The sequence below is a fragment of the Staurois parvus genome, unplaced genomic scaffold (assembly GCF_062004578.1).
Source record: "Staurois parvus isolate SC_StPar_1 unplaced genomic scaffold, SC_StPar_1.0 ptg000580l, whole genome shotgun sequence".
NCBI classification, from domain to species: domain Eukaryota; kingdom Metazoa; phylum Chordata; class Amphibia; order Anura; family Ranidae; genus Staurois; species Staurois parvus.
In genome coordinates, this window is record NW_028318376.1 from 2,310,426 (window position 1) to 2,333,296 (window position 22,871).

Genomic DNA, 22,871 nt, shown 5'->3' on the forward strand with positions numbered 1-22,871 from the left:
TTTTAACTGTTCCACGTCCAGATGCTGTCCAGAGCCATTTTTCATCATCAGAAATGCATGCAAAGTATTTTCCATGTATTCAAATGGACCCAGTACACCAGCACAGTCAGTTCCAGTTTACGTGAAGGAAAAAATGGTAGAACGTGCTGCATTATGCTCATGATGGGATCCATAGTGCATACAACCACATAAGACAGGTAATCTCAACACCTACTGCTCTCTCTATTTCTCTCAAAATGTCTGAAATAGTTAATTTTTTACTATTTTTCAGTGCATTGTAAGCATTTTGGAAGGTCTCTTGAGGTTATCTTTAAAAAATGCTTCTAAATGCAAACGCTCATAAACGCAGATAAACACATATAAACGTAGTATGCAAACGTGGCTAAACAGACGTTTTTAACCTACGTTTTCCAGCAGTCAGTTTCCATTGTTCAGAAGAGTTTTCAAAACGTCCTGTGTACATGGAGCCTTAGCCATCGGAGCATTGGGGCCCAATGATCGAAGCTTCTGAACCGCTATGTCAAAAGATGTATATGATACTGAAGATAAAGTTGGATCTATTTGATCATTTAAAGAACTACCAAAGGGAAAAGAAAGGCGATGAATAAGTCTAAATGTGTTTGGCTCTTTTTTGGAGACAAAACCTAATAGAGTAGTGCAGCGCTATATATGCATATTGTCATAGCATGAAAACACAGAGAATAAATATATAAATAGTAAGGTGATGGACCCACATAAATGTCAGCGCACAAGGCATTTATGTGGGCCCATCTCCTTACTATTTATATATTTATTCTCTGTGTTTTCATGTTATGACAATATGCATATATAGCGCTGCACTACTTTCTCATTGTTTTACATCATCTGTACCTTTAGTTGAGGTATTTTAGTGTTGGCTGCTCAGTGGTAGTTTCCATCCATATAAGCGCAGGAGGTATCCCATTATTTTCAAAACCTAATAGAGATATCCTAAAATTTGCAAATGGCGTGTAACAGAGGGCCCTTCCATTCTTCCTGCTGCAATTTCTTTAGTTAATTTTTCACGCACAATCTGAGGAAAAATTTTAACTGGTTTCAAATTATTTACCACTGAGCATCCATGACCTTCAAAGGCTGGGAGACTAAATCCTTCTAAGAAACCTTTAATTAGTAACGTAGCCATCTGCTGTTCTAGGTAAGCCAGTAGCCATGGGAACATTCTTTCCAGGCTCACCGGTGTTACTACTTTTTTTAAAAGAATCCCTTGTGATGACAGGAGAGGCTGGAGTTTTCTAAAACATTGAGAGATAGGGTGAGCTCCAAAGCAAAAAGCGCATTCATGACGATATTTGCAATTGTTAAGCTAACGACATTGACTTTCGTTAAAAGCAAAATATATTCCTTTCTTATAAGTACTATTAGAAATGAAAGTGGCATTACCTGACTGGAGCACAAATAGTTGCCTTTGTGGCAAAAATAAATTCAGCCATAAGCTGACATCTTTAGATCCCCATTGAAGAGAAGACTGAAAAGACAATATCTGACGAAATTCCTCATCATTAAGAAACCATGCAAAACCACTGAAACTTTTATAACCCTCAAGAATTATGTTGATATGTTGAAATGATGCTGTCATCAGATTTTTCCTCCTTTTGTCAGATTTATTAGGGAATGCTTTTATAGTCAATAAGGAGGATAAGTAGACATAACTCCCCCCCTCCCATATTTTTTCTTTTACTGTAGGTGACAGGTGAAAACCTGGGGGAGATAAAATACATGGCATACATTCCTTTCAGCACATATTATTAATATTAGATTTGGTTATAAAAGCATCCTGTAGGGGTATATCCTGTTGTGCACCAACAAAACCCTCATCCCACTGCCTGAATCAGCCAAAACTGCTGACCAGGAACTTCTTCACTGCAGGTGCCTTCTCTTGCCCACCTGCTGCAACACTGCCTCTTCACCTCCGATGACAGCTTCCTGTTCCCCGACCTCCAAAACCTCTTCCATCAGAACCTCCTCTTCTCCACTCAGGGCAAAGTTCAGCCTCAGTCCCTTCTTGCTGCTGAATGCTCATGTTTCCTCCGCTCTGCCATTCTCTTCTTCTAGAAAGCACAGAGAGGTAAGTGAGCGCTAAAAACAGCTGAGCTGCTGAAACACCAAAAAGGTACCAAAAAACCTTCCAAAGCATCAATATAAAGTTGGGTGTAGCGCTAAATATATAATATAGTATAAAGTTTCAAATGCAATAATCACAGATAAAAATAATGAAAATAATGAATCCAAAATAAAGTGACTAGTGATATGTGACAGGTGATGATGTAACAACCATAAAGTGACTTAGTGACAGCATATGTCTTTGTCACTGTATAGTGACCAATGGTGCTTAATAAAGTGCTGGTATGCTTGATTAACTGTCCAAAAAAAAAATCGATATACAGAAGATTCAATGATGATCTTCAATTGCTGGTGATATATATCATCTATCCAATAGTATGGTGATGTAATGTAAAGATTGCGCACTCACCAGATGCGCAATCAAATCACTCATTTAGAGATAACACTCTCAGTAGATCAGCTGAAGGTCCCTTTAAGGGTAAGTATGGTCTGGTCTGGAGTTCCCTCACTGCTTCCTCTGCTGTCAGCAATGGCTTTGCCGTCCTCCTAATGCAGCTCAGTGTGCAGCTTTTCCTTCAGTGTGCAATCACTAATCTGAGAGAGCATTCTCCATCATGCTGTGCTGATGCTACTGCAGCAGAATCAACAACTTTCCTGTGCAGCTCAACCAGGCCTGTGACCAAGGTATTCTATCACCAGGGACAGCACCCAGCAGTGACAAGGACTGGCAGGTCAGGAGACATTCCATTTTTCTATCAGAGTTCCTGGTAGTCAAAGCAACAGCTCAGCCCCCAGCAGGACAGAGGCGTCCTGCCCTGCCTGACACACACCGTCTTCCATTCTCTTCTTCTGCCTCAAAGTCTTGACCCGCCGATAAGTTGAGACATCACTGGAGCCAGTCTTCACCGCCAGCAGCTTCGGCCCGCTCCAACAGCTGCCGAATGAGGGTTTTCATGTCACCAGAGTGTTCTCCTTGGAGACGGCAGTAATATAGGTCTTTTGCTGGAGCTTCTTGCAGTGGTCACTCTCTGGCGACTGGCAAAAACCCTGCCTGACAGCCTCTTTATATAGAGCTCTTTGGGGTTCTGGAAAACTCTGGGGGGTCATTTGTCCTTAATTGACCTATCCCTTTTGACCCCCCAGAATTTACAGAACCTTCCTGAGCCTAATTGGCCAATCATATTCACCCCCCACTAAAATAAATGTAATTACAGGTAGAATGCCGCCGCCACAGTAACACCACATGAGGTTAAAAGGGACCTAATACAAACTTCCCACTTCTTCCTATACATTCTTGTGCTGTTTCAGAGCGACAGAAAGTGAGGGGAAGTCTTCACAAAGGGGACTCAGACAAGAATCATTTAAAAAACCTAACAGAGGTTGTTCATTCCAAACTTATTCAAAAGCAATAACAGTACATTATAGCTACCACTATAAAAATACACATTCTAACCTTGGTTTTACTTCATTTGCAGTGTATCTAAGCTAGCTTTACATGAAGCTGTACGTGGAAGACCATGGCAAAAGCCCTACATAGAAGATACTGTACAAGAACAAAGTATTAAAGAAGTATTTGACTAGTGCCACACCTGTGGACTTGGTCAAAGAGAAAGCAATAGTTACCCATGACCGTTAGGTCCAGATATACAAGCCTTTGCACACTTTCACCTCTGCAGTATTTGGACAAATTCTCATACAAGGGAACTGCCCTGCATCATACATTTGTACTGTGTTTGTATTGCACTTGTATATGCTTGCTCTTGGATACATTAGACAGAATTAATCTCTTTTTTATAAATAGCGGTTCAACACATTCTGCTAAACCTATGTTTAACTTACCACACCCAAATGCTTTTTGTTCTATTAAGGCACAAGTTACGCCCAGCAATAGAAAGTGATTATCTCCAAAGTAAGCCATGGAAAGGGCACTTCAAAATGCAAACAGTTCCAAAGCCCAGTGTGCACATACCCTTAGGGTCCCAGCAGCTGCTTTGGACACAAAGTCAGAGTAAGAAACAGGCCAGAAATAAGCTCATTGTTCATTATTCTCATTGGAATGCAACAGTATATCAGAATAGTGAACAAAATCACATTCAGGCATTTGTATGCCTCCCCCTCTTGTTCTTTTTTTCAAGCAAAATAAAAAATACAATTTCCCTAGCATCAGGTAGAAAATGCAGTACATTCTTGTTCCACAACTCAGCCTGGGGCACACAAATTACTAGGCTAAGGATACAGATGTTATAATGATTCCTACTACTGTACATGTTGTGACAGAAAAAGAACATAAAAGCTTGTTATCTAAGGCTAACCAGTTTCTTTAAACTGTATTTACTTGTCCAATTATGTTTTCATTGCTTTATGCTTTTCTCTGCTGTTATTTCATTGTAATACTAGGTGATAAAGCAGACAAATTCAGCACACATTCTAATGTTACCAATGCTTAGTGAGGTGTCCTGTGGATATAATAAAGTAATGTACTTTTTGACGTGAGCATAACTAAAATTATACTTTTTTGCCCTCCCACAGGTTTTGTGTCCTTCTCCTAGATTTACCTTAACAAGATCAGATCATGCAGCCACACAACAGACCAAGGCTGGAGCGGTGAGGCAGAAAAAGTCATTTTGCCTATTTTATGTCAGTACACCTAGACTCAAAGTGTAGGGCAAACTGTCACCATGCTCTGCTAGCAATTGAGTTCTAGGTGTTGTGACATGTGTGTAGTTGCATTGTTTAGCGAAGTCCATGTCAGATGGAACCAAGACTTTTTTTCAGTGGGAACGTGGGGGAACGCAGTTCTGGCACCTCCAGTGCTGAATGTGTGTGATGGCAAGGGATGCTGTAGGATCTATTGTTGCTGGCTGCTGGGGATCTATTTTTGTGTGATGGTCTGTTGTTGCTGGTGGGGGATCTATTGTTGATGGGGGGGTCAATTGTTGCTGGAATGGATTTACTGTTGAGGGAGGGGATCTATTTTTCTGCTTTCCTTGTTATCATTAACAAATTCCATACAAATCATTCAGCACCACAAAATGATACTTGGCTCTGTATTCTCTAATAGGAGAGATACTGGGAGGTGAGGGGGGGGGGGTGGAATCAAGAAGTGACTCAGAAAGGGATAGTTCTTGCATCTATTTTTTTAAGAAAAAAAGCCCTGGACGGAACTGTTTTAAGGGCCTGGTAACCCACTTTTATTTAAAGGAAAATAGAAAGTCCATAAAACATAAGGTTTCCCACAAAGGGTTCTTCTCTAGCAAAAGATACAAATGTAAAATGCTAGCCCACCTGGCTCTTAATCTCTCACTCAGCTTTAATCGCAGTACCTCTGCTCTTTACACTGGTCACCCAGACCACAGGTTCTTCAATGCAGACAGCTTCACTCTAACGCACACTTCTTCTTCTTCTGCATGACCACCTCTGTGTCTGGGAGATTCTGGGGCACTTCAAATCCCAGCATGCCAGAGGAGGGAAGGCAGCAGCAAGCTGTGTTAGATCAGGCTGACTTTTAGTAAAGTGCTGGTTTGTGTGTATGTGTAGATGTGCATGTGTGTGTATATCGTATGAACCCTGTGGACCAACTGCCACTCAAGGAAGTCTATCTACCCACTTGAGTCCCAGGTGCCAGATATGCTAGGTACACCAAGGGTGCTTACTTCATGGAATGCAGCAGCAGTTTCAGATTTTTAGCGGCTTTGAGTGTTTATAAGTGGGGGTTTTGGAATTAATAATTTAAGTGATTGTTTTATTTCCACCATGTTCAAAGAGGCTTTTAAAAGAGCAAAGTGAGCCTGAGGAACCATTAGAGTGATGGAATTATGTGTAACTATAGGAAAAATAAAAATGACGTATGGTATGCAGTCTCTTTATAGCATTAACAAAACATTTTTTCTATTTTTCCAAGTTCTTTTGTAACATAGATTTATTACCTGTCAACCTACAAATTTTTACTTCTTTTAAGGACTCATGCACATCAGAAACTGTACATTTTTCATGTGCATTTACACGCATTTGACATGTGTTTGCAGTGCATTTTTTCTATTATTATTATTATTGTACAGGATTTATATAGCGCCAACAGTTTGCTCAGAACTTTATAATATAACAGGAGACAATACAGCAACAATACAGTTCAATACAAGAGAGTTAGGAGGGCCCTGCTCCTTGGAGCTTGCAATCTAAGGGGGATGGGCTAGTGGTACAAAAGGTAGTAACTGTGAGGGATAGACTGGTAGGAGGAGTAGAAGATTCCATTATTAGCTGACGGCAGGATAGGCTTCCCTGAAAATATAGGTTTTCAGAGATCTCCTAAAAGTGAGCAGAGTAGGCGATAGTCTGATAAATTGGGGTAGAGAGTTCCAGAGGATGGGGAAAGCTCTGGAGACGAGCATGGGAGGAGGAGACAAGGGAGCTAGAGAGCAGGAGGTCGTGCGAGGAGCAGAGAGTACGGTTTGGGTGATATTTGGAGACAAGATTAGTGATGTAATTTTGGGCAGAGTTATAAATGGCTTTATATGTTATTGTTAATGTTTTGGATTTTATCCGTTGGGCAATGGGAAGCCAGTGGAGGGATTGGCCGAGAGGGGTGGCAGAAACAGAACAGTTAGTAAGGTGGATGAGTCTGGCAGCAGCATTCATGATAGACTGAAGAGTGGATAGCCTGCAATGAGGTAGGCCACTGAGGAGGGAGTTACAATAGTCAAGGCGAGAGATAACAAGGGAGTGAATAAGTTGCTTAGTAGTTTCAGAAGTTAAGAACGGGCGTATCTTGAAGATGTTGCGGAGATAAAGTCTACAAGATTTGGACAGCGATTGGCTTTGGCGCTGTAAGGACAGATGGGAGTCTAGGATTACACCTAGTATCCTGGCATGAGGGGAGGGACTGATGGTTGTGTTATTGATCTTGATGGAGAAGTCAGGGGAGGGGGCACGGGCTAGAGGGAATACTAAGAGCTCAGCTGGAAAGACTGAGTTTGAGGAAGTGGAGTGACATCTATGCCGATATGTTGCTTAGTAGGTTACTAATGCGAGAGGAGACTGAAGGGGTGAGGTGAGGATTAGAAAGATAGATTTGTGTGTCATCAGCAAAGAGATGGTACTTAAAGCCATGGGAATTTATCAAGTGACCAAAGGAGGAGGTGTAGATGGAGAAGAGTAGGCGTCCAAGGACAGAACCTTGCGGGACCCCTACAGAAAGAGGGAGTGAAGAGGAGGAGGCAGAGTTATAGGTAACGCTGAAGCAGCACTGCGATAGGTAGGAGGAGAACCTGGAGATAGCAGAGTCTCAGAGGTCAAGAGAGTGGAGTTTTTTGAGGAGGAGGGGATGGTCAACAGTATCAAAAGCCTCGGAGAGGTCAAGTAGTAAGAGTATGGAGTAGTGGCCATTGGTTTTAGCAGTTAGTAGATCATTAGTGAGTTATAGTAGGGCAGTTTCAGTGGAGTGTAGTGAGCGAAAGCCAGACTGTAAACAGTCAAGAAGGTTGTTGTCAGTGAGGTAGGAGCTCAGGTGATTGTAGACTAATCCTTTAGGTCTGGTAAGAAGGTTAGGAGGGACCCCACAGTAAAAGAATTTTTAAAAAGTGCATGGGGTTCCCCCTAAAAGCCGTACCAAGCCCATTAGGCCTAGTAGGTATTTTAAGGGGAACCCCAGACCCCCAAAATGGGGAGAAAAAGTATGGGGCCCCCCCTAAATTCCTACCAGACCCATGATCCAAGCACAGGCCTGGCAGGGCAGGAAAGGGGGAGATCGAGCCTCCCCCCGCAGCTTACCAGGCCACATGCCCTCGGCATGAGGACAGTGTCCCCATGCTAATGAGGACAAGGGCCTCTTCCCCACAATCCTGACCCACAATCCTGGCAGAAGAAGGGCTCATTAGTATCAGAGTACCCCTTTAAATAAGGGGGCACTCTGATGCTGCCCTGCCTTGTGAATGAGTAAGGTGTACCCCTACCCATTCAATAAAGGGTTCAATTTAGAAAAAATAAAGAAGCCATACTTTTGAAAAATTCCTTTAATTGAACAAAAAACAAAACAACAGTCCTTTAGTTTAAAAAAAAGTTAAAAAAAAATTGTTCCATTGATGTAATCCTTCATCAATCACGACTTGTCCCAGCGACGCCAACTCACCAAAATTTAAAAAAAAACGGCGCCAACCCATCCATACCCACCGAGCACTTGCCGAAGTACAACAGGTCTGACAGTTGCCGGTCAGATATAAACAATTGGGTGGAGCTAGCGGTGATGACAGCGGTGATATCACCGCTGGCCACGCCTATTTGGTTACATCTGGCCGGCAAATGTCAGACCTATCATATTGCAGTGAGGTTGGCTGCTGTGGACAGGTTGGCGGGTGTCAGACTTTTTATTATTTCAGCGAGTCTGTGTACCCCCATTTTTGGGAGTAGGGTTCCCCTTAAAATTACTACCAATCCTAAAGGGCCTGAAATGGCTTTTAGGGGGAACCCATGCACTTTGAAAAAAAAAGATATTTTTGGGGTCCTTCTAAACCTTCCTAACAGACCTTATGGATTTTTAAATGTCACTCCTGCTGCATCAGGTTCTAAACATTGTACAGATATGCAACTTTGCAGGTAGTTTAAAGGGACCCCCCAGGCATGATATTTAATGGAATTTTTTCATTTTTGTTTAACTTTAAGCAATGAAAAATTACTTTTTGGAAAAAGAAATTCACTGATTCATGTCTCTCAGGGCAGTACCCAAGTCTCAATACCCCTTCTATGGCTACTAACTTACATATAAGCCTTCAAAATGGGCATTTTTGAATTTACAAGTTCGAGTCTCATAGACTTGCATTGAGTTTGAACGTTCAACTGTGAACCAAACACTTGGGTGTTTGGCCCCAGGGGCGGACTGACCATTTGGAAACTCGGGCACTGCCTGAGGGCCTGGGGTCAGTAAGGGGCCCCATGAGATGCCCCTGGAACCTTTTTTCATAGGCTTTTTTGAGTTTGGGAAAGGCCACAGGGGCCCCATGATCCCCTATTGCCCAGGGGCCCCATGATTTGTCAGTCCGCCCCTGTTTGGCCCATCACTAATATACACTATATTGCTAAAAGTATTGGGAAACCTGCATTTACAGGCACATGAACTTTAATGGCATCCCAATCTTGGTCTGTAGGGTTGAATACTGAGTTGGCCCACCCTTTGCAGCTGTAACAGCTTATACTCTTCTGGGAAAGCTGACCACAAGGTTTAGAAGTGTGTCTATGGAAATGTTTGACCATTCTTCCCGAAGTGCATTTGTGAGGACAGGCACTGATGTCAGACGAGAAGGTCTGGCTTGCAGTCTCTGCTCTAATTCATCCCAAAGATGTTCTGTCGGGTTAAGATCAGGAGTCTGTGAAGGCCAGTCAAGTTCCTCCACCCAAAATCTCTCATACATGTCTTTATGGACCTTGCTTTGTGCACTGGTGTGCAGTCATGTTGGAACAGGAAGGGGCCATCCCCAAACTGTTGACACAAAGTTGGGAACATATCTTGCTATACTGATGCCTTAAGAGTTCCCTTCACTGGAACTAAGGGGCCAAGCCCAACCCCTGAAGAGCCAATCCAACACCATAATATCCCCTCCACCAAACTGTACACTTGGCACAATGCAGTCAGGAAAGTACTGTTCTCCAGGCAACCGCCAAACCCAGACATATCCATAGGATTGCCAGGCAGAGAAGCGTGATTTATCACTCCAGAGAACACGTCTCCACTGTTCTAGAGTCCAGTGTCGGCATGCTTTACACCACTGCATCCAACGCTTTGCATTGCACTTGGTGATGTAAGGCTTGGATGCAGCTGCTCGGCCATGGAAACCCATTCCATGAAGCTCTCTTCACACTGTTGTGCTAATCTGAAGGCCACATGAAGTTTGGAGGTTTTTAGCTATGGACTCTGCAGACAGTTGGCAACTTCTGCGCATTGTGTGCTTCAGCATCCGCTGACCCCGCTCTGTCATTTTACGTGGCCTACAACTTCGTGGCTTCCCAGTTGCTTCCACTTTGTTATAATACCACTAATAGTTGACTGTAAAATATTTAGTAGCAAGGACATTTTCACGGATGGACTTATTGCACAGGTGGCAACCTATCATGGTACCACGCTTGAATTCACTGAGCTCTTGAGAGTGACTCTTTCTTTGCTTGTAGAAGCAGTCTGCATGCCTAGGTGCTTGATTTTACACACCTGTGGCCATGGATGTGATTGGAACACCTGAATTCAATATATTTGGCAATATAGTGTGTGTATGTGTATATATATATATATATTTATATATATATATATAAATATATATATATATATATAAACTGTATGTAGCTGGTGAAATCTCACTTCCCCTTTAGACTTGGCTCCAGCCATTATGTGTACCAAGTTATTGATTACAGTCATTTATATAGTGTATGTCACAATTTATTTACATACTGTCACCAGTGCTCTACATCATCATCATATGACTGGTGTGGTGGTGATAAGGGATACTGACTGTTGGCAGCAAAAAAAAAAAAAATAATTTTTTATTCAATTTTTTAAACATTGTTTTCTTTTTTTTCTTTTTTTACTGTTTATTTTACATACATTCATCAGAATAGGTTAGTGTCACCATAGAAACATTGTACTACTCTGGGATGGTGGTGGTGGGGGGTGATTAGGGATTGTTTTTACTTTTACACTGTTAATAGCAATAGTTTTAGCTGTCATTAATGGTTTCCATTCATGACAGCTTAGTTACTGTTGACATCCTGTGATTGGCTACAGCTAATCACATGGCACAGATAGCCGGGTACCGCCTGATAGCTGAGAGCCAATCACAGCTTCACAACACCAAGCAAGAAGTCATGAATGGAAACCATTCATGACTGTTTTGTTTACATTGTAATCATGTGACAGCTATGACCAATCATAGTGATTACATGATACCCTGGCTGCTCATAGTGGCAGGATACCAAGTGCCATGATCCACAGGAAACAGCAGTCATAGGATCATGTACCTGCACGTTTGAGGGGGCACCCATTTGCAGAAAAACTACTATGGCCAAGCAGCAAGTGGTTAAAGAAACAGTCATCAGGTAACACTTTTTTGGGCTGTTGACATACTGGGGTTGATTTACTAAAACTGAAGAGTGCAAAATTTGGTGCAGCTGTGCATTGTAGCCAATCATCCTCAAACTTCAGCTTGTTCAATTAAGCTTTGACAAAAAAAACTGAAAGATGATTAGTTTCTATGCAGAGCTGCACCAGATTTTGCACTCTCCAGTTTCAGTAAATCAACCCCTCTATGTTGCAAATTATTACTTACTGATGCTGCACTTCCTATAGCAATTCATTATGCTTTTTTGTTGGTAATAGCCCTGCAGCTTTCTTCACTCTCTAACACTGTATTAATGGGCTTTTGTTGGCTTCAGTTGGGTTTTGCATCCCCACACAAGTCTAAGGCTGGCCATGCATTTTACAATTTTCCTTTAGATTTACCAAAACCATATAATATGAGATCAAACCTAAACACTTTCAATTTGTGTGTTGAAGGTAAATCTAAAGAAAATTGAACAAGAAAATTGTATAATGTACGGTCAGCTTAACCTCCCTGGCGGTCTGATTCTTTGCAATTTTTGGTGCTGAAAGTGGTACCATTTTTTTTGCATGGAAATATGTAGTTTTTTTATTGTAGGCTGTAATTTTTAGGAATAACTCACTGAAATCTGTCCGAACAAAAGTCTAGTAAACATCCCGGGTAGGATAAAATTTGAAACACGAAATCATAAATTATAATTTAATAAATAATCACAAAAAATAATAATATAATAATAATACATTTAATTCAATAATATAATCAAACCAAAAACACTGAAATTTGAAATATAGCGCCACAATAAATTCGCACATTGCTGAGCAAAGTCGCAAAATCGTTTTCAGTGTCTGATGACGAATTTCCCCACAAATCATTATCACTCAATTCTGCAAGTGGTTCTGATTTACTATCGCTGTTCTCTAGCTGATCTAAACCGCTTTTGACCTAAAGGGACACTTTTTGGACGCCATGGACGTTTCTCAGTTTCCAGGCAGAAAGAACAGACAAAATGCAGGCAGGGCGCAGAACACAGCACTAGGGACAAAATGTATGTGAAATTGGTTGAGACAGCAATGTTTTAATATGTAAAATGTAAAAAAAAAAAAAATGAAATTTTTTAAAATTTTTAAATTTCCCGCCGCCCGTACGTCCCGACGTCACAGGGACAGTACACAGAAGCCGGATGCCGGCATCGGCCGGAGGAGATGGCCGGGGACGCTGCAGGGGACACATCATGGGAGCGCCGGGTAAGGTAAGTGAAGAACAAATGCCGGAGCAGTGCCGCATGGTAAGCCCGAGTGTAGCTCGGGGTTACCGCTCTTGGTACTGAAATGTTACCCCGAGCTACACTCGGGAATACCGCCAAGGAGGTTAAGGGAATGGAAAACCAGCTTACAGCAGATCAACTGCAGGTGAAAGATACCTGTCAATGAAGGCTGAATGGGCTCAAAAGCATCTCAAAATGATGACAAACCCCCCCACCCCCCATTTGGTTTGTGGTCGAACATTCAAACCTAACAAAATTTCAACCGCCAAATTTGAACAGAGGAGACAATTCATTAAGCGATATTTTACTGTATCTGAGTATGCTGTAAGATACCGCACACCTACTAAAATACCGCACGAGTTATATTACTAAGTCATGCGGTATTTTAGTAGTGAAAACATTCTTTAATATTTTAGCTGTCAGTGGGGTTCCTGCTGAATGTAAAAAGAACTGCTGGTATTGCCTAGCAATTAAAAAAAATTGCACGAGGTACCCATGCGCTCTTCGGACTAGAATGGAGTTTGAGGAACCCCCCATGCCAAAATGTAAAAAAATGGCATGGGGGCCCCCAAAAATTATACCAGACCCTTATCCAAGCGTGCAGCCCAGCATGTCAAAAAAGGGGGGGAAGAGAGAGCGCCTCCTCTCCTGAACTATACCAGGCCACATGCCTTCAACATGGGGGGGTGCTTTGGGGCAGGAGGAGCTCCCCCCAAAGAACCTTGTCCCCATGTTGACATGGGGACAAGAGCCTCTTCCCCACGACCATGGCGGTGGTTGTGGGGGTCTGCGGGCAGGGGGCTTATTGGAATCTGGAATCCCCCTTTAACAAGGGTGCCCCCAGATCCTCCCCTATGTGAATGAGTATGGGTTACATGATAGAGCTACTCATTCACAAAAGAAAGTGTAGTGTAAAAAATGATAGTAGACAGTATTTGCCAAGTCCTTTATTAAAAACAAAAATTAAAAAAATGTCCCCTGAAGTAGATCCAACATCAATCACGATGCCTGCCTTCACCGGCAACTCAAAAAAAGAAAAAAAAAATGCTCCACTCTCACCACTGGCTACCGCCGTCTGACAGCTGCACCGGGATTACAGTTCTTAAATACTGTGATGGGGGGTCCCCTTGTGACATCATCATGCACTGTGACTGACCAAAGCATTGCATCTGACCTGTGGTCAGGGGCATTGCTTTGGCCAATCACAATGCATTGTCAGGGTGCAGTGCATTGTGGGGCGCAGTAGGCAAACAGCCCACTGAACGCCCTTACCGTTCATGTATTCACTGAACACTCGAATGGCCATGTTTCTACCCAAACATTAAGCTCAACCCTGGTCAGCACGGTATATGGCTGCTTTCTGTGAAGACTCCAAAGCCTAAAGCTATATGTGGGAGAGTGCCCAAACATTATCATTGATATTAGTAGGTTCTTATGATCAAACACTCTGCCTGTTACTCCCTGGTAGACCAGAAAAGGGGAGGGGAGGTGCAGGGAGGGCTGTCTAAAAGTGTTAGAGGTCATATCACTGTTAGCATTAGAACATGCTAATTGTAAACATTTTATTTCTGTGAACAGCCTGAAAAATGTTTTTGAAGACAATCGGGGAAATTCCCCATCAAGCACTGCACACCCCTGCTACAAAACTGCGATGGGTGCAGTGGCTGGGGAGGGAAGAGGCGCACTAAGGAAGAAATGTGCAGTATTTAAAGTATATGTAAACTCTCACCTTGTAAAACAACCCATTTAGTTTAGCATGGAAATGAATGGCAAAATATTTGTGTGTAGATATAAAAACATTATAAATACTTCTTTCCCCTTTTTATAAGTGATCACATTCCCTCTGCTCTCAGCTATATGAGGAGCTCAGGGAGGAGAAACAACAGCACACCGATCTTCCCAGTACATGGCTATGGGGGGGGGGAGGGGGCTAACCACCCTGTACTCTCATGTCTAGTGTGGTCAGGTTTTAATAGGAAAGTAGAAGGACTGGCAGGCATTTCACACAAAGAGAACATAATGTTTTTCATACAAGTACAGTACAGCAGGGACATACCAGGAAGATGAAATGTTGAGTTTTACGCATTCTTTAACTTTCAAATTAATATTAGCATCTTTGTGTCGTTTCTTAAAGTGTATATAGACAAAACATTTTTTTTTTCATTTTGGTGGAAGAAGAGAAAGGTTAAACCCCTGCCAGTTTATTTTTTTGTATTTTGTGTACCATTGGGGAAATTTCCTTCACTTTCTGTCCCAGCAATGAAACAGCAAGTTAGAGGAAATTTCCCAAAGTGAGGGAAAATTGAAGATTTCCCCTTAAGTCTTGTTTTGGGGCCAACTCTAAGATTTTAGATTTCTCCTTACTTTCTGTTTCAGTGACAATAGTCATTAGGACAAGCAATGGGGACATGGAAAACACTACAAACTTGACAGGAGGTCAACCTTTTCTCACGCTATCCAAAACTAAAAAAAGGTTTTGCCCAATAATAAACTTTAAGAATACAGAGATTTATAGTAACATTTTTAGTTACTTAAGCAATTAAATAGAGAGAGAGAATGTGTATTCTTATTACAAGCCAAAACATTTGTAGCATGTATTTTAAAAGCATACCAGACTACTCAGGGCAGTGCCTATGTTTGTGGCAAAAAATGATTCCCAATCTACACCAAAAGCAATCCTTAACCAATTGGGGTTCAATTTGCATAACGTAAATAATTTTAACAACTTCAATACCAGGCACTTTCACCCCCTTCCTGCCCAGGCCATTTTTCAGCTTTCAGCGCTGTCACACTTTGAATGACAATTGTGCAGTTATGCAACACTGTACCCATATTACATTTTTCTCATTCCTAAGACCTTTTACTTAGTCTCTGTTAAAAAAATTTGGAAAAAATGTCTACTTCACTGATGTGCGTTGATAAGGCTGCACTGATAGGCTGCACTGATGGGCACTGATAGGTTGTACTGGTGGGCACTGATATCCTGCATTGATGGCCACTGATATCCTGCATTGATGGGCACTGATATGCTGCATTGATGGCCACTGATAAGCTGCACTGAAGGACTCCAATGAAAAGGCACTGTTGAGGCTGCACTGGTAAGGCAACACTGATGGTAACTGATATGCTGCACTGATGGGCACATATTGGCACTGATGGGGCTACACTGAAATTCTGCACTGATATGCTGCACTGATAGGCACTGATGGAACTGCATTGATACTCAGAGCACTGATGATCAGTGCCCTGATTATCAGTGTAAATGTATTCTGTCAAACTGTGACAGCGCTGAGGGGAGGAAGTGCCGATAACAGGCATTTGTTTAGTGATCAGCTATGATTGGACACAGCTGATCACATAGTAAAGAGCCAATGTCATTGGCTCTTCACCCTGGCCAGTGATGCGCTGTGTCCGAGGGACACCACCGATCGCCGTGCTACGCTATGAGCAGCATGACAGGGAGAATGTCATATGACGTCCACGCAGAGGGACGTAAGGCCGCCCGGGTGTCAATCTGCTATTGGCTGGGCAGGAACCAGGTAAATACTGTAAATATAGAACATCAACTATTAAACTTGTTAGCTTAAAAAAGAAAATTGAATTTATCAAAAACTAATATAATTGTGCATTACATATGTACTTTAAATATCTCAATTGAATGCAAATCACACTTCACTACTTGTTTACGAAAGAATAGCTATCAACAAAGAATAATTATATTATTATCCTGTTGTTGCTGGAAAATAAATAACAACCATAGTTGTATACATAACTGCTTCATTGCACCAATTAAGTTCTTGTATTTTTAATTCCAAGGTTTTAGGCCAAATCAAATAAATTATTTTCCAAACAAATTCAAATGATACACAGACCTTACGAATAGCAAAAGAAAGAACAAATACCAATTAACTACATAGTTGTTGTTAGAAAAGAAATAACACCTGGGGTTGTGTACAATACACTTATTGAAGTATTTCCTTGACAGGTACTACCATGCACTGAAAAGTTTCAACTAAACATTTCACCACTGAAATAAACTAGAAACAAAATGAAAACATAGAGTTGGGGGTGAACAGAAATACCTTCAGTCTGTTGTCTATTATCATTAATTATCTTCAAAAGTTCATCTTTCTGCACAAAGTAAAATATTAATTCACATATATTAGGATGCTCTGAAAAAAGCATCATATAAAGTCCAGCAGACTGTTTGTACACAAGTTGATCGATCAACTTGGGTACAGTCAGTTTGCCCATACATGGTTCGAATCAATTCCAACCATCTATGGCCGGCTAAATTATCTTCCTAGTCACAACAATAGACAAAGTGTTAGCTTAAGCCGATAACACACAAACAATTCTATTTTTTATGTCTTTATTAAACACACCCATTAAACATTTACAGTGCTGGAGGAAAGAGTAGGTGAACCCTTGGAGTTAATAGCTGATCGAACCTCATTTGGCAGCAATGATGTAGCAGATTTCTTTCCCGCAACTACAGACAGTGGAAAAATCCCCGCAGGGAGAACACAGTGATTATTGTTAGTCGCTACAACAGCTACTAGCAATAATCTCCTATAAAGTCCAGAAGACTGTTTGTACCCAAGTTGATCGATCAACTTGGGTACAGTAAGCTTGTCCATACATGGTTCGAATCAATTCCAACCATCTATGGCCGGCTAAATTCTCTTCTAAGTCACAACAATAGACAAAGTGTTAGCTTAAGCCGATAACACACAAACAATTCTATTTTTTGTGTCTTTATTAAACACACCCATTAAACTGGAGGAAAAAGTACATGAACCCTTGGAGTTAATAGCTGATCGAACCTCATTTGGCAGCAATGATTTCAAACAAGTTCTTTCGGTAACTCTGGATCAGCACAACATTCAGAAGGAATTTTTGCCCATTCCGTTGAAGTCATTCCACAGCATCTCTATGGGGTTAAGGTCTGATCTATGACTGGGCCACTCCAAGAGGTGTATTTTCTTTTTCTGAAGCAATTCTGGAATGGATTTACTTTGATGCTTGGGGTCATTGTAATGCTACATCACCCAACTTCTTCTGAGCTTCAGCTGGGGAATAGCCACTCTGACATTATCCTGTAGGATATTTTCTTAAACTTGGGAATTCATTTTCCTCTTGATGATAGCAAGTGGTCCAGACCTTCCACCATAATTCACTGTTGGGATGATTGTTTTGATGTTGGTAAGCTGTGCACTTTTTGCGCCATACATATTGCTGAGTATTCTTCCCGAATAATTCAACTTTTGTTTCATCAGTCCACAAAACATTTTCCCAGTAGTGTTACAGTTTGCCAAGGTACTCTTTGGCAAACTTCGGGGCGCAGCAATGTTTTGTTTTTTTGGGGGATATTAGTGGCTTCCTCCATGGTGTTCTGCCATGGACACCTTGCATGTTTAAAGACTTATGTATGGTAAACTAATGAACAGGGATGTTTGCTCGTTCCAGTGATATCTTCAAGCCTTTAGCTGTTGCTTCTTCTTTACCTCATTAAGAATTCTGCGTTGTGCTTTGGGAGTCATCTTAGCTGGATGTCCACTGATAGGAAGAGTAGCCACAGTACTAAACTGCCTCCATTTATAGAGAATTTTTCTAACTGTTGACTGATGGATGTGGCTACGTTAAACACTTTGAGATTGTTTTGTATCCCTTTCCAGTCTTTGGGCTGATCAACTACTCTTGATCGTATGTCTTCAGAGAGCTCCTTTTTGTGAGGCATGGTTCACATCAGCTGGCTGATCGAAAAAAATGCATCATTTATGGCCTGTGTTACTTTTTCCTCTAGCACTGTGAATGTATAATGGGTGTGTTCAATAAAGACACAAGAAATTCGAATTGCTTGTGTGTTATCAGCTTAAGCACATTGTGTTTGTCTGCTGTTATGACTTAGATGAGAATCAGATCACATTTTATGGTAAATTTAAAACAACAAAAAGTGGCACGTTAACTAAAAACTACACATATTCACAATAAATTAAAAAGTCCCAAAATGTCCACAGTCTCTTTTAGTGCTTTGCTTTCACATATATACTTCATTTAGCCCTGGTTCACACTGATGTGGTGAAGAATTTGCAGCGTTTTCTGTGCGAATTCCGCACTGCATCAGAATCGCACCCCGTTCATGCGAACCGCTGCGGGTGTGTATGTTAAGTTAACAACACCCTGAGATCGGTCTGCAAAACGCGGTGCGATGTGCAGAATCGGATTGCATAGGTGTGAATACCCATGCAATCCGATTCTAGTGCGGACCAAAAAAAGGGTCCTGCATGTTTTTGGTGCGGGTGCGGTGCGATTCAGAGCCATCCAGAATGTACGGCTCCAATCGCACTGCACACAAATCGCATGTGATTTGCACAGGAATGCGGTGCAGTTCCTGTGCGAATCACATGTCATATACCGCACTGCACATATGCGAACCCTGGCTTAAAGTGAAATACCCATCCTCTCTTATACCTTTAAATACTGTGAGACCTCCACTAGATGTGCTCTCACCTGGATTCTATGACCTTACTAATATGTAGGGTCATACAGCGCTTGCGTCCACCAAAAGTGGACTATGAGATTTCTTATAGGTAAATAGATTGTTCAATACTTTTTACTCCTGCCGTGTCATGAGCTATCATAAATTTGCCCCGTGTATATTTCCTCTCAACAACATATAAAGAAAGAATGGCCAAACAGTGCTTTATCCTTATATACATGCAATTTATTTAAAATACCAAATATACACTCACATTTGCATGAGGCTAAATCGCACCAGATATTGCCAGCATATGTAAACAGTAGGCATGTATATGTTATTTCTTTGGCACCATGTTACTTTTTCCTCCAACACTGTGAATGTTTAATGCGTGTATTCAATAAACACACAAGAAATTTGAATTGTTTGTGTGTAATCAGCGTAAGCACATTGTGTTTGTCTGTTGTTATCAGAATCAGATCAGATGACAATCAGATCACATTTTATGTCAGAAAACCAGTTAATTTGAAGTATGTTTTCTTGCCACTGTAATATCTAACCAGTAATGAAGTCCAATAATAGTCTGCTTGAAAAGCAAACCATATGATTGAGGTTGCACACAAACATTTATTTTAAGGCAAGCTGGAAAGGGACCATTCTCCTGTGTGTCAGAGCAGCTGTCTTTATGCAGTGATTCAAATCCCCTCCCCGCACAGCAAGAAAGAGAAACTAGAGATCGTAACTTTAGGTTTGATTTACTAAAAGCAAATAGAATGTTCACTTTGCAGGGGGATTTTCCCCAGAGCTTTGTGAATGCTGTGAACCTCTGCAGACTTCCATGATCTAATCATGTGCAAGCTACAATGCATTTTTATATTTTCCTTGCATGTAATTAAAGTGGTTCTTAAGGCTCAAGGTTTTTTACCTTCATGCACTCTATGCATGAAGGTAAAAAAACTTTATGTGTGCAGCATCTCCCTCAGCCCCCCCAATACTCACCTAAGCCCCCTCTCGATCCAGCGATGTGTACTGGAGTTTCGGCTATCCCAGGACTCCTTCTTATCATTGGCTGAGACAGAAGCTGGAGCCATTATATTACATTACATCAAGTTTATATAGCACCAAAGGGTTTGTTCAGCGCTGTACAATAGAGGGGGAGGGGGACAATACATGAAACAGTACAGCAACAACAAACAGCACACAAGGGGTTAGAGGGCCCTACTCTTTCGAGCTTACAATCTAGGAGCCATTGGCTCCCTCTGCTGTCAATCACAGCCATTGAGTCAATGAGAAGAGAAAGAGGGCGGGATCGGGTCACGGATGCCCCCATAGCAAGCTGCTTGCTGTGGGGGCACCCAACAGGCAGGAGGGGCCAGGAGAGCCTGCAGGGGACCCGAGAAGAGGAGGATCTGGGCTGCTCTGTGCAAAACCACTGCACACAACAGGTAAGTATAGACATGTTTGCTATTAAAAAAAAAGCCTTTAGAGTCACTTTAGGTATTCTTTGCAAAGTGAACTTCAAGTTCCTTTGCAATTATCAAATTTCAGGTTCCCTTGTAGTATGAATAAATAAATCTCATTATTATTATTATTATTATACAGTATTTATAAAGCGCCAATAGTTCGCTCAGCGCTGTACATTACAAAGGGGGACAGAACATGTGACAGAACAATACCAATACAATGCAAAACATGAGGGGATCGAGGGCTCTGCTCTTTCGAGCTTACAATCTAGGAGGGAGGGGATAGTGGTACAGGAGGAGATAGCTGTGGGGGATGGAGTGGTAGGAAAAGTGGAGGAGGTCGGCAAAATACAATTTAGTCCTTGATAGCAGATTTTTTAGGCACACTGAGAGACCAAACCACCATATTAAAAATTACAACTTTATTTATACAAAGACCATAAAAAAACAAGATAAAAAATAGGATAGCATCCAGGACACCCTATCAAAGAGGGAGATAGTTCCTGGCTTAACCCTTTACATAATATGTAGTACACATCGCCATATTGTGAAAATGCTATAATATAAAAAATATTACTGTACAATTAAGAACGGTCAACGCATCTCACCTATGCGTATGGCTTCTTCAGAACCGTAGCTTCTTTGTAAAGGGGGACAGTACTACTATATATAAAAAACAAAAAATATATACACAGTCAGTTACATATAACATAATAATATGAATATGTACATGTAGTATTGAGGAAACTATTGGGCTCACATAAAAGTGACCAGTAAAATCCAGTCTGGGGGGGTGGACATAGGGGACTGAAATGTGGATCGCTCAATGTAAGGTGCATGAAGACAAATCAACGTATATCTAGATTCCTATGGACTGAAAACATGTCACCACCAACAAAAATATATATATATATATTCATGGACTCCCATATATTGCTATATATTCAAATAAAAATGAGTAGGTATACAGCTACAAAATTGCCAAGGCCTGGCCACCTAATATACAAACTTATACTCACAATGGTCACAAGATGTTACATTACATGAAAAAGGGTGAGAATGGTTGAAGATGTTAGACCAAATGGAGTTTCAAATAACAAAGGTGTGGCCAGAGGGGGAATATTATACCTAAGAGCAACACATTATAAACTAGGTATATATTAACTAAGCTAAGGCCATATTTAATATTAAATAATAGTATGTTTACTTGAATGACTAAGCAAGGACAAGAGGATGACTAAGTAGATTAGCAAAATGTCTTCTAGTGCAAGATTTTCCAAAATGGGACAGAAATTGTCCCACAGAACATAGACCAAGTATGTCCTGCAATATCCTCTACAGCCAACCACCTACAAAAGCACAAACAGAGAATAATGTACCCCAAAAATAATCTAATAGTTTATAGGGTACAATATATTACTATATATATCTCAGTTCAATACTTCACCTCATATAGGAGCAGTAAAACTCAATCCAACTGAAGAGCCAAAACTATTCGCCTGCACCTGATGCATATAAAGAGCACCTGCAAAGAGCAATGGAGTACAAAAAACACTACAATAGGGCTAAACCATATATCAGTGCAAATATTCTTGCCACAAGATATACCTTGAGTCAACATCTTTCAATGTAGCTGCAGCCCCTACATGCATCACCTGCCGAACACCCCATTTAAGCACCCCTACCATGCCAATCAAACCCAGCCATGTGTGTACACTGTGGCCAGTAACGTGAAGACGCAGCGTGTGTCTGCAGTGAGTGCGGCTGCACAAATGGCGTAATACGCACGCAGTGTTCAAGGAAGGAACGTGCATGTGCTGGACTACAATGGAGAGGTGCAGGTGCACAATTAGGGCTCACACCGCAAAAAAACTGCCCTGCAACAAAAAACAGGGACATTGCGGCCAGCCCAAAGGGACTCCCCCAAGGAAACGGGAGTGTGAATGGACACATATGTCCGCCCCGAGACTAATACCTTCACCGATAGCCGTCACCTTAAATAGACTGAAAACCCAGAAGAAAAACATACATTTTATAAAACACCCTAATAACAACAAAAGTACGAAATATTAATGTCATATAGTTCATCTATACAATAGTCCATAATCAGTATATATCAGGTGGTGGACATACAGTATGTGCACAACTGGGTATTTGACCCATCCCACATCAAAAAGTGGGTAAACCTAACTGTGAGTGTAGAGATAACCCCGCAGTAGTATTACACATATTATGAGAAAGGTTTATAGCTCAAAGTTTCATTTTCGACCAGGAAAGGCTGTTGCCTTCAAATGTATATCCAGCAAGCTTTTCGCTGTAGGATACAGTATATTTATCAAAATTGCTTCCCCTTGGATGTTCTTTATTACATTCAAATGCAGCAAACGTAATGACCTCAGTGTTATTTCTATGGCATAGTTCTATATGTCTTCCTATGGGAGTGGATAATAGGTTGTTGTTGATATAATAAACATGGTCTTTAATTCTTC